At 37.9% G+C, this 13,228-nt stretch overlaps 1 protein-coding gene across 1 annotated transcript in view; it reads left to right on the plus strand.

Moving 5' to 3' along the window:
* Positions 1–2,226: 2,226 nt before the first annotated feature.
* Positions 2,227–13,228, plus strand: part of LOC100368382 (uncharacterized) — a 37,587-nt gene continuing 26,585 nt past the window's right edge. Inside the window, exon 1 of the mRNA XM_002738068.4 lies at positions 2,227–2,328. The gene's annotated coding sequence lies outside the window, so the exon portion shown is untranslated. The remainder of the gene's footprint in view (positions 2,329–13,228) is intronic.

Here is a 13,228-nt window from a genome sequence, read left to right on the forward strand (position 1 = left end):
AACGTCAATGAGTAAATGACAACATTTTTATACCAGGTATGAAACATGTGTACCACTCTTTGTCACATGACATATTGATTGTTTATGTTTACAATACTGTTAGTACAATATGGTGTTTACACCAATCTAACTCGTTCGACTACATTTACTAACAGCCGAGGCGATAACAAGTATCAAAAAACACATATCCCATGCTACTGTTTTCTTGTAGATGTGTCTCAGGCTGCATTCTCGTTGTGTAGTCATTGAAATCTTATAATGCCATTATTGATTCGTTTCATTTCACTCAGTTGCAATGTAATCCATTCTTACCATGAGTGTTGTTGCATAACCATGCTCTACCGGACAATGTTAAACTGAAAAGTGAATGGTGTAAATTAAAGATACCCACACAACGGCTGATCACGTAATGACAAAGTCCGAATTGAAGAAGAGGCTCACAAAATAGAATTGTGCCCTCACAAATTTGGTAGTCAATTCTGGCTTTTTGAATGCTAAACGACCTATCTGTGCATGCTCTCATCGCTAATGAACCAAGTTAATATGTACATGTCTACGTGATAATATATTTCTGGTTTAATTTACAGAAATTTTGTAGAATGGAGAGACTTTTAGAAGCTTTAACCATGACTCTCAAAGCGAATACTAATAAATATAATAGACCATTTCTCTTTAGAATTACATTACATAGTAAATGCGTGCATATCTGAATATAAAGTGTGATAATAAGTTAGAATTTGCCATCCTGGCACCATAGACGGATGATTCTGTCGGTAAATGAAACATAAGATTTGTGAATGTGGAGGCTTATCTGAAAATGCGAATCACTACTTGCTGTGCGGTAAAGACTGTGATAATGTTGGGTTTGCTGAGCGTCCACCCGAGACCTACACACAAATACAATTGACCACGCAATACAAGTGTTCTAAGTTTTAAAATAACAAAAAAGTTTCACGAAACTGATACATACGAATACGGGAATCTAACAAAATTCGTTTCACAAGGCCATTTTTTGATGACCAATATATAAAAATGAACCTATATTGGAACTTTTAATGTATTCAAGCACCCTTGTTCGTGGAATTTATACAATATCTATATATCTAATATCATTATAAATATCATTCAAATCCAAAGCTTAAACACACACGTGATAAACTTTTATGAACGAGAACTATTTTGTACACTGTGTGGTAAGAGTGATTTCCGCTCTGTGGTCACATGACAAATCGGACAGAGTTGTAACACGTAGACAGTCTCCGAGGGAAGAACGTACAAATATGCAGCTGGCGAGAACAGGAAAACAATGTCAATTATACCGTCTACGGCGATTGTAAGAAAACATGCTCAGATGATGATATACTCGATGAAAAAAAAGGCATTTCTTAATGGCCAACCGCTATTTTACATATCCTATTTAATGTCTAAGATATTATAAATTGTATTAAACATTTGCACAATTCTATCACTTCAGAAAATACCACGTGCAAATACCGTCACTGAGCGCGCACTTGAACACGTCAACGCGTGACGTCATGACCCTGTAATGCACGCCTTTCATACACCCACCTTATAACAAAACGATACAATATATTTAATTGTTTACTTGATAAATTGATGTCATCGACTGAAATATGTAACTATGCCTATCAGCAAAAATAAAATGTGATTGTAGAGTAGCGCGTATTTATGATGTCGGTCACGTGGTGCATTGATAGATACATAGATTTGCCGGAGAAAGTAAAATTAGTGATCGGTTTATGTATTATAAACTTATTCGGTAGTTGCAATCCCTGGCGTGAAGCGACACCATCAGAAATGCCAAATGTGCAAACACGACATCCGACTTGTAATTAAGTAAAGCTTTTGTAATTGATATAATTATGTCTAATGGTGTTGTCGGTTACAAGGCGATTATGTAGACATATCAACCTACAGGTCAATCGTCAGTTAATATTCAACACGTGGACACGTGAAGATTAAGCACAATTAAAGAGTGGAAAACGATCACTGAAATCAAATTGAATTGGTGACTCGTAATAAGTACTCGTTTAATGCAGTTTAGAACATTACAGTTCAAGCAGTGAAACACTATCTCATCACAGGTTACTTCCCGACATGCACCTATGTACGCATGTTACATGTCATGTGATCAGGTAATTTAAATACGCGTATCTGATTATGCAGACGAGTTTCTTGATGTATTCTATATAAAGTAGTACGGAACAGAGTAAACTCGACTTCCAACATTGACAGGCGCGTACACGATAGTGATACAGCGAAGGGTTCAACGACGGTGTCAGCTAAACGGAGAGCATACCAGTAAAGGTCAGTCACATTTACTATTACTGTAACATTGTAACAAGTGGAATATACCACCTTATAACACGGCTCTCTTTTATAACTCAGAATTATGTTAAAGTTTATATAAATGCAATCCGTATTTGCAAAACATAGTTGTATCGATTAAACAAATGAATTGTATGTACACGACTTTCAATTCCTATAGTTCACAGGACTGGCCATAAAATATGGGTTAATATAGATATTTACTGCCATGACAACCATGTAGTTTGTATCACTGTTTTAGTCGTAAAATCTAAATAGCAAGGACTGATTACGGACGGATTATAGTTGTGCATATTAATGAGAAAACACTTCACACATTTGTCTTTGCATCGAGAAATAATTTACTTGTGTAAATTGTAAATTGTGTTCACAGTCACATTCTGACTTAGGTTTAATAGTTTATTTAAATGACTATTTATTACTTTTTGTAATTTTACACTTTCCACCACCACTAGATGATCAATTATTTGATTTCAGAATGTCATACATGGTTTTATAACCATGGGCGGTTTAAGATTGTAAGGCCTACAACCATTCGGTTCCGATGGTTATCTATTTACTTAGACCAACATTGGTGATTTTAGACTCGAAAACAATTTCACAAATAACTAATTATATTAGACAATTCACATATTCTCTGACATATTAATTATTTTAGATCAATATCACAATGTAACCATAGTAACATAGTACTTGTGTAACTCACAATTAGTCATCTTATTGCATCTCTTAGTTAGAAAAAGAATGTTTTATGATAAATATATGGCAGTGGACGCTACGAAAATTTGAAGAAACATACTTTTATTTGCACGACAAATATGAATATTAAACCCAGCAGACAAGTTGCATGTCAATATGCCATGACTATCATCCTGGCAAACAAACACTGGGTAAATAAGATACGAAATATAATTTATGCTACATGACTATCCGTGACGTCACATTCTTCGACCAAGCCAGCTAAATATGGTCATTGACTGACACGTGTCATAAAGCAAATAAAATACGATAAATTAAATGTTGGGCAAAAACTGCTGATATACATACTAACATGTGATTGGTTCAATTTGGTCACAATCTGTTGTTATACATTAAAATGGAAACTTAAATCGGCAAATACAGTCGTCTGTCCGTGTCGTGTTTGAAATTGGTCCCTTGTGACGTATACAAAGATATCGGATCAAGTTGTCATTCAAACCAGACTGTTGTATTTCTACTAACGATTACATGTCTCACACTGCAAGTACATAATTCACAGACGACGCCTTTTTGCACGTATAACCAATATGCCATGTACTCAACATTTAACGAGTAGTACATTAATACAACATATCCATGTGATGGGTAACTTTATTACGACCATTTAAATATATTGTTGGACATTTAGACTAATTATTGTACTACTAGAGTAAGTTATGTAGATGTTATCTATTCTAAGACACGACAATAATCCTATTATAAGTTATATAGGGAGCCATGTCAACAATAATTACGTGTAGATAAGGGTATATCATTCACCCTGCTGTAGACACAGTACATATCATTTCCAACTGCTGGTCACTTTAAAACTGTGTCAATATTATTTCAGTTTTATTCAAAATTTGCGTTGTAACCTAATTTATCATTAAGCATACAATGGAGAGAGTTAAAGGAACACAGTAACTGTAATTTAATTCAACTCTCAATATCCATGTATCCACAGGGCTGTATATAGTTACCCAACTCTTGCTTTATGGCATGAACATTCTGCAGATAAGATTTCTATACTTTTCAGCTAACCTTTAAATTCATTTCTTTACAACAAATATTTGAAGTTTTCTGAATTGTTGTTCTCGTGTATTTGTATAGGCAATATGGTATACATTATAACATTAAACGTGAATATCATGACGTTTAACGCTGATATCATGAGGTTCAACGTGGATATCATGACGTTCAACGTAGATATCACGACGTTCAACGAGAATATCATGACGTTACAAGTGGATATCATGATTTTTAGCATATTATGATATAATACCTGTTTATTATACACATATCGTCAGTATTATATAACATATCTTACATACATGTACGGACAATGAATGATGTCATTTCCAGTTATTTCTAGACCTGGCACTTAGTATTAAAGTTATTAAATCAACTGAGGTTAAATCAAAATCGAATGTCTTTTACGTAAATATAAACGGCATTGTTTGTTTGTCGTGTGAAATACACATTACATGTACATACGGTCAATAGCTCATGTTTACGTGTTGGTGATGTAATGACATTGTTCGTGAGTATTATACTGACTTCAATGTGTGTGTGTAATACAAATATTTCAAGTACATTCGTCTATTATTTTTAGTACATGGCTAAAGAGGCGTTCTCTGAGAGTTTATGGTAGACCTTTATGAGCTTTTTTTTCATTTTGCTAATGTACATTTATTTATTTATCAGCTGAATGAGTGACCCTGACATTCTGAAATCAATGTCACTACCAATTAGGGACACACTACACCATAGCTTGATATAACACTCTGCGGTTACTCTGATATTCAACTCGTTATCCACAGTGACCTGGATATAGTCAGTCATGTTGCCATGATATAATTGATGGGATAGAATATTTTAAGACTTGTTCATGAAATATTGACTTAATAAACATTAACTGTAAATATATTCAAACTGTCAAAAATCACCTAAATTTTATTCCGATATTACCATTATTAGAACTATTTACGATCATGGAACGATGGTTATTGGCACAACGGATCGAGGTCTAATTACATTCAATGGCAACGGTAATAAATGATACAGTAAAACGAACTTAGCAAACACGAAACAAACAAACATTTACCTTCGTTGGCTTTAATTTGCCGTTAATACCCAACATTAACCTTAATTCTATGAAGTGGAGAAATTGTAATAAAAAGACCATCTGGAAAAAAATCAATATGTCTCAATATTTTATCTGAATTGAAATAAACCTATAAGTAGACAATTCTCAGATTACCTTTGGTATACAATACATTTTATTAGTTTAAATATTATACACAGTATAAATAATTGAGAAAGAATAAAAATGAATCAATAAATCCATCCATCATTGTGGTGAAACAAATAAAAACCAGGCAGAGAAAAAAAATATATATTTCAATACAAAAAATACTGATGCAATATTATACGCATGTTTTAAGTTACTGCACGTCATTTTATTCTTAACATAATGCGTGAAACGAATGCTGCATTTCACAAAACCTTGTCTTTAAACGAGTCCACTCTCAGATTACGTTGAACTGAAAGATAATAATATTAACAGTAATGCAGTTATCTCTCATAATTATTGTAAATTAAATTGTGTTACTATAAGAACTTACGTTAAAGTATACGTAAACAATAAGCATATAACAAAAAATAAGAACAGTCGATTGTAGCTTGGAAAGGTGTCATTGCCGCTTTCGAATGCTACGGAGAAGTACAGTGGATCACATTAGCGTTCATATATATATATATATATATATATATATATATATATATATATATATATATATATATATATATATATATATAGTGGCAAAAGTGGCGTCTATTGACCAGATTAATGGCAATATGAGCGCCAATACAATTGTACATTACACCTATTCGTGGTAATTTGTAACATTTGGGTGATATTTTATTCGGTAGGCACTTAAACATAGTTAACCTAAACGCTTATGATGTTTTAGCTGCTCGTTCGATATTAAAATACGTTTCGGGTCTGTTGGTTCAGTAAGAGTGACACTAATGCGTTGCTACTCAGCCGTATCACTATCAGGTGTTAACATTGTACATTTCATTAGTAAATAATTACTCAATTATATATTAACAAATATATCAGGTGTCATCTTTCCATGTCACCTTTGACCTTGACCTCCTGGATTTATTTTGCAATGCAATATGTTAGTTAGACCAACGTGAGATTGAGTTAGTTACAACCCGGAGATTAATTCTGGTAATCGCCCAGATTGAGTGGGTTTTGAAAATACAAATGTTAAAGTGTTAAATTACGTCATTTCTTCGTGTAATATTTATTTCTACAAACTTATTGATTGTATAGCATTTACGTGTATCCGTAATTAATTAACCCTATACACTATTGGGCTAATAGTATTGACCAGGCACTTAATATACATACATGATGTGTGCTCATATTATTAGGTATGTGTAAATAATTTCAGACTTGAATTCCACGTTGGAATTCCTTTCCATTCCTTGATTATTAACCTCGGTCTTCTTCGAACACACAAAAAACTTATCCGAATTTTTACTTTCCCGCACATAACAAGAAATCAGTTGGCGCCTAACTCAATTTGAAGTCGCTCAAAGTGATATACGAAACGACCATATTGAGGTATCTGATACACAGTTGGTCCAGTGTTATTTTTGTTCCATGTAATTTTTAACTCGGAACCAAGAAATATTTGTCAGGTATTATTACTTTGTAGTAAAAAAAATGATTATGAAAGATATTAACAATGCAAATCATTTTCAGACGCCCGTGAATTAATTCTGTAGATTCCGTTTTTATGAATTGAATCGGACACATAATCATTTAGACTCACTAATGATAGGAAATATGAGGCATTTTAGAGTGATGTTCACATTACATTTCTCTCTTTCACGATCTAATTATGGCGTTCTATATTCATAGTTTTCAGTAATTATATTGATGTACCAAACTAACATTGTTCAAAGGTTACACAGAACGAGCAACACACCCATTACTCACATATAACAATATTATTACTTATGACAGTTGTTTACTGCACATTCACGTTTTAATATTGACTAAGCTACAATCACACATCTGAATAAAACCTAAAATAATGGATCCAATGTTGACAAATGTTGAAGGAAATGTTAGATCATCTTTGAAAATAAGATAGGTCGTCTTGGAGAAGGGGCTGTGTCATCTTGGGGGAAAGGTTGATCATCTTCGAGGATAAATTAGACAATCTTCAAAGATAAGTTAGATGATCTTGGAGGAAAGATTAGGTCATCATGTAAAAAGTCAGGTCGTCTTGGGGGAAGGAGTAAGTCATCTTGGAGGAAAGGTTTGATCACCTTCGAGAATAAATTAGATAATCTTCAAAGATAAGTTAGATGATCTTCGAGGAAAGGTTGGATCATCATGTAGAATAAGTCAGGTCATCTTGGAGGAGAGAGTAAGTCATCTTGGAGGAACGGTTAGATCATCTTCGAGGATAAATTAGATAATCTTCAAAGATAATTTAGGTGATATTGGAGGGAAAGTTAGATCATCTTGTTAAATCAATCAGGTCGTCTTAGAGGAGGGTCTAAGTCATCTTGGAGGACAGGTTAGGTCATCTCCTAGGATACATTTCGATAATCTTCAAAGATAAGTTAGACAATCTTGGAGGACAGGATAGAACATCTTTAAGGATAAGTTAAATCATTGTGAAGTATAGGTTAGGTCGTTTTGAAAGATAGATTAGAGCATCTTGTAGCTTTGGTTAGATAATCTTGGAGGATGTATTAGAGCTTCTTGGAGGATGTTTTAGATCATCTTAGAGGATAGGTTTGGTCATCTTGGAGAATAGGTTGAAGCATCTTGGAGGATGTGTTAGAGCATCTTTGAGAATAGGTTTGATCATCTTGGAGGATAGGTTAGATCATCTTGGAGGATAGGTTTGATCACCTTGGAGGATAGGTTTGATCATCTTGGAGGATATTAAACATTATCATAGAACAAAATTCTAATTACACTATAGGATACTTGATTATTTGATACGTTGCATATTGTGTGATACAATGTGTAAGGCACTAATGAGTCGGTGATATTGTCTGTGAAAAGGTTAACCCAGGTTTGAAGCAGTGATGAAGGATGACAATGTACATAAAGCTCTAACCAAGTGCGTGAGCCCCATTGTGGATTGGTGGGTCTTTGCGTGAATGTGTGGTCTCGTATGTCAAGAGGTGTTCCTGTGAGTGGAGGGGTCATGTGCGTCAATTGACGATCAAATTGTGAAGTGGTGATTCTGAAGGTGCTACACTGAGATTACGTCATGGAATTATGCCAAGGTCTATGTTTATCTGACTTCTGTATATTCTCTGTGATATTAGGATTGCCAAGGTGTTCTCATAGTTAGAGTGACCTCATTCCAGATTCGTCCAGACTCGTTCTGTAATACTTTGATGACAAATATTTTATGACACATTCTATCTGTAGTTAAACGTGACCTATTCTACTACCATCACCCATCTGTTTTGACCCTTCTCCAGCTATTGATTAAACTCCAAAATCACCAAATACGTTGAATGATATACTTATGCACACTTTCTGACTTTAATAAGAATAATTGAATACTGCACATGGAACTATTCATTTGATTCATGTAACGTGACTCTAAGGTAATAAACTGAATTGATTTACAGTGGTATTTCTAATTATGAATTATTAAGATAGAATTTTGAATACTAATAATTTAATCATACACTATAATTACATTGATAAACCATAATTGAAAAGATGTACGGCACTTGTTTTTACTTCAATGTTGATTGACTCATTACCGTTTATAATTGAATACGGGGTCGCAGGTCATGCATATTATTTCAATCATATATCATGAAAAGTTGGCAAACCATTGCCTAAACTGAATAAAGCGAAAGTTTTATTTAGCTTCGTGGACGTACTGTTTGCAGAGTTTTATTTGAGAGTATGATTATGATTGATCGTTCTTTTGGTCTGATGTGCACTGTCCTCCACCCTGTCCCCTGGTGTGGAATGCACTATTCTCCACCCTTTCCCCTGGCGTGGAATGCACTGTCCCCCACCCTGTCTCCTGGTGTGGAATGCACTGTTCTCCACCCTTTCCCCTGGTGTGGAATGCACTATCCTCCACCCTGTCCCCTGGTGTGGAATGCACTGTTCTTCACCCTTCCCGCTGGTGTGGAATGCACTGCCCTCCACCCTGTCCCCTGGTGTGGAATGCACTGTTCTCCACCATGTCTCCTGGTGTGAAAACACTGTCCTCTACCCTGTCCCCTGGTGTGGAATGCAATATCCTTCACCCTGTCCCCTGGTGTGGAATGCACTGTCCTCCACCCTGTCCCCTGGTGTGGAATGCACTGTTCTCCACCCTTCCCCCTGGTGTGGAATGCACTGTCCTCCACCCTGTCCCCTGGTGTGGAATGCACTGTTCTCCACCATGTCCCCTGGTGTGTATACACTGTCCTCCACCCTGTTCCCTGGTGGGGAATGCACTGTCCTCCACCCTGTCCCCTGGTGTGGAATGCACTGTTCTCCACCATGTCCTCTGGTGTGAATACACTGTCCTCCACCCTGTCCCCTGGTGTGGAATGCACTGTTCTCCACCCTTCCCCCTGGTGCGAATGCACTGTCCTCCACCCTGTCCCCTGTTGTGGAATGCACTGTTCTCCACCATGTCCCCTGGTGTGAATGCACTGTCCTCCACCCTGTCTCCTGGTGTGGAATGCACTGTTCTCCACCCTTTCCCCTGGTGTGGAATGCACTGTCCTCCACCCTGTCCACTGGTGTGGAATGCACTGTTCTCCACCCCCTCCCCTGGTGTGGAATGCACTGTTCTCCACCCTTTCCCCTGGTGTGGAATGCACTATCCTCCACCCTGTCCACTGGTGTGGAATGCACTGTTCTCCACCCCCTCCCCTGGTGTGGAATGCACTGTCCTCCACCCTGTCCCCTGGTGTGGAATGCACTGTTCTCCACCATGTCTCCTGGTGTGAATACACTGTCCTCCACCCTGTCCCTTGTGTGGAATGCACAATCCTCCACCCTGTCCCCTGGTGTGGAATGCACTATCCTCCACCCTGTTCCCTGGTGTGGAATGCACTGTTCTCCACCCTTCCCCCTGGTGGGGAATGCACTGTCCTCCACCCTGTCCCCTGGTGTGGAATGCACTGTTCTCCACCATGTCCCCTGGTGTGAATACACTGTCCTCCACCCTGTCCCCTGGTGTGGAATGCACTATCCTCCACCCTGTCCCCTGGTGTGGAATGCACTGTTCTCCACCATGTCCCCTGGTGTGAATACACTGTCCTCCACCCTGTCCCCTGGTGTGGAATGCACTATTCTCCACCCTTTCCCCTGGTGTGGAATGCACTGTTCTCCACCCTGTCCCCTGGTGTGAATACACTGTCCTCTACCCTGTCCCCTGGTGTGGAATGCACTGTTCTCCACCATGTCCCCTGGTGTGGAATGCACTGTTCTCCACCATGTCCCCTGGTGTGAATACACTGTCCTCCACCCTGTCCCCTGGCGTGGAATGCACTATTCTCCACCCTTTCCCCTGGTGTGGAATGCACTATTCTCCACCCTGTCCCCTGATGTGAATACACTGTCCTCCACCCTGTCCCCTGGTGTGGAATGCACTGTTCTCCACCCTTCCCCCTGGTGTGGAATGCACTGTCCTCCACCCTGCCCCCTGGTGTGGAATGCACTGTCCTCCATCCTGTTCCCTGGTGTGGAATGCACTGTTCTCCACATTGACCCATGATCTTAAGAGTATTCACTACATTGTCTCTCGATCATTGCTCTGTACAAATATCACCTATTCCATTGCGTTGTTGTCGACTATGTGATATTGTGATACTAGTTCATGGTGGTCATTCTAACATAACTTATGTACGATACGAATAGTGCTCTTTGCTGATTGTGATAGCATATAGTTTGTTATATTCACTGGAAACATACGTATTTATATGACAATCCAGCATAAGCAATTAGAAACAATTATAAGCAAAATGTGAATCTGTACAGACACAAGCTGGGACGAGTCGACTATGGACAGAGCTTTGATCTTGATCAAACTGTGTGTTATAAAGACGTCTACAACAACGTCATAATTGCAAAATAGTGATTAGGTTCGTATATTTCATCAAGAAATACACACGTTATGACACGACCAAAGTGTTTGAAATAAATTGTATATTCACATAAAATACGTGCTGAATGTGCTTCTTGAAGACAGCTACCCGCTTTGTGAAGGTGTTTTGAACGGTGTTCGCAAATCAGGCTAATAGTATTAATTTGTAGAGGTAGAAAATTATATTATACAAATGTTCACCCCAACAAAGGCAGCCACCCATCCAGAGAGCTCATATGTATTATTATGCTTAATAAATCCTAAATAAAATAGTGTGAATATAAACCATCCAGAACAACCTCGTAGATACTAGGAATGCATGTACGTACAAATATACAAGTTGTAAGAGCAAAATTAAATTTTATTGAATTTATTTCATTTGGATGTAGAATTTGTGGTTTGACTCTCGAACAGACATTATACATCATGACATGCACTTGACAGGCACAACTTGGGAAGTGGAATTTGTGGTTTGTCTCATGTACACTCGTCCTCCATTATGAAATGCACATATCAAGGTGTTTAATTCGTGGTTTGTCTTACGTATACTCGTCCTCCATTATGACATGCATATCTCAGGGTGTTTAATTCGTGGTTTGCCTCATGTATACTCGTCCTCCATTATGACATGCACATCTCAGGGTGTATAATTCGTGGTTTGTCTCATGTATACTCGTCCTCCATTATGACATGCACATCTCAGGGTGTTTAATTCGTGGTTTGTCTTATGTATACTCGTCCTCCATTATGACATGCACAACTCAGGGTGTTTAATTCGTGGTTTATCTTATGTATACTCGTCCTCCATTATGACATGCACATCTCAGGGTGTTTAATTCGTGGTTTGTCTCATGTATACTAGTCCTCCATTATGACATGCACATCTCAGGGTGTTTAGTTCGTGGTTTGTCTCATGTACACTAGTCCTCCATTATGTCATGCATATCTCAGGGTGTTTAGTTCGTAGTTTGTCTCATGTACACTCGTCCTCCATTATGACATGCACATCTCAGGGTGTTTAATTCGTGGTTTGTCTTATGTATACTCGTCCTCCATTATAACATGCACATCTCCGGGTGTTTAATTCGTGGTTTGTCTTAAGTATACTCGTCCTCCATTACGACATGCATATCTCAGGGTGTTTAGTTCGTGGTTTGTCTCATGTATACTCGTCCTCCATTATGACATGCACATCTCAGGGTGTTTAATTCGTGGTTTGTCTCATGTATACTCGTCCTCCATTATGACATGCGTATCTCAGGGTGTTTAATTCGTGGTTTGTCTCGTGAATACTCGTCCTCCATTATGACATGCATATCTCAGGGTGTTTAATTCGTGGTTTGTCTCATGTATACTCGTCCTCCATTATGACATGCACATCTCAGGGTGTTTAATTCGTGGTTTGTCTCAAGTACACTCGTCCTCCATTATGACATGCACATCTCAGGGTGTTTAATTCGTGGTTTGTCACATGTAGACTCGTCCTCCATTATGACATGCATATCTTAGGGTGTTTAATTCGTGGTTTGTCTTATGTATACTCGTCCTCCATTATAACATGCATATCTCAGGGTGTTTAATTCGTGGTTTGTCTTATGTATACTTGTCCTCCATTATGACATGCATATCTCAGGGTGTTTAATTCGTGTTTTTTCTTATGTACACTCGTCCTCCATTATAACATGCACATCTCAGGGTGTTTAATTCGTGGTTTGTCTTATGTACACTCGTCCTCTATTATGAGATGCACATCTCAGGGTGTTTAATTCGTGGTTTGTCTCGTGAATACTCGTCCTCCATTATGACATGCATATCTCAGGGTGTTTAATTCGTGGTTTGTCTCATGTATACTCGTCCTCCATTATGACATGCACATCTCAGGGTGTTTAATTCGTGGTTTGTCTCAAGTACACTCGTCCTCCATTATGACATGCACATCTCAGGGTGTTTAATTCGTGGTTTGTCACATGTAGACTCGTCCTCCATTA

Source organism: Saccoglossus kowalevskii, chromosome 22 (genome assembly GCF_978046115.1).
Source record: "Saccoglossus kowalevskii chromosome 22, keSacKowa6.1, whole genome shotgun sequence".
In the NCBI taxonomy this organism is placed as follows: domain Eukaryota; kingdom Metazoa; phylum Hemichordata; class Enteropneusta; family Harrimaniidae; genus Saccoglossus; species Saccoglossus kowalevskii.